The following is a 607-nucleotide window of genomic DNA, read 5'->3' on the forward strand; positions in this document are numbered from 1 at the left end:
GTTTCAGACATTTATGACTGTATTTAAATAATATTTTAATCTAGTTTTTCCACTGAAAGCCAAAACAACCCTAACCACTAAATGCAACAAGTGGATTAATAGTGGTGTACAGAAAACTTGTGCTAGGAAATGGTACCTACACAACATTGCAAGAAGTTGCAACACAACTCTGGAGTTTGATAGTTACTTTGAAAAATATAAATCTATCTTAAGTAAAATAATAAAGGAGTAAATGAATGAGGCAGTGACAAATACATAGAAAATGCTTCAAATGGAACCAGAGCGATCTGGAAAGTTGTAAAGAAAGAAAACCAATCCGACAAAAATAGGGGTAATAATATTGTATTAAAGGCTGTCTTGGAAAAAAATTAATAAATCAGAGGAAGCAGCTGTTTTATAAATGTAACAGAGAAACTACTACAACATACCTCCAATACAAAATAGAATACAGAAACAGGGGAAAATCTCAAGCTAATAAATGTAATTATAAATGTAAATAAAGCACAGCTTATAAGAAAAAGTCTTAAAACGAAACATTCTGCAGGCGTAGACGACATATCTAATTTTATTGGAAAGGAAATTGGGGACATGATTACTGAGCCACTAT

Source organism: Schistocerca gregaria, chromosome 1, assembly GCF_023897955.1.
Source record: "Schistocerca gregaria isolate iqSchGreg1 chromosome 1, iqSchGreg1.2, whole genome shotgun sequence".
Taxonomy (NCBI): domain Eukaryota; kingdom Metazoa; phylum Arthropoda; class Insecta; order Orthoptera; family Acrididae; genus Schistocerca; species Schistocerca gregaria.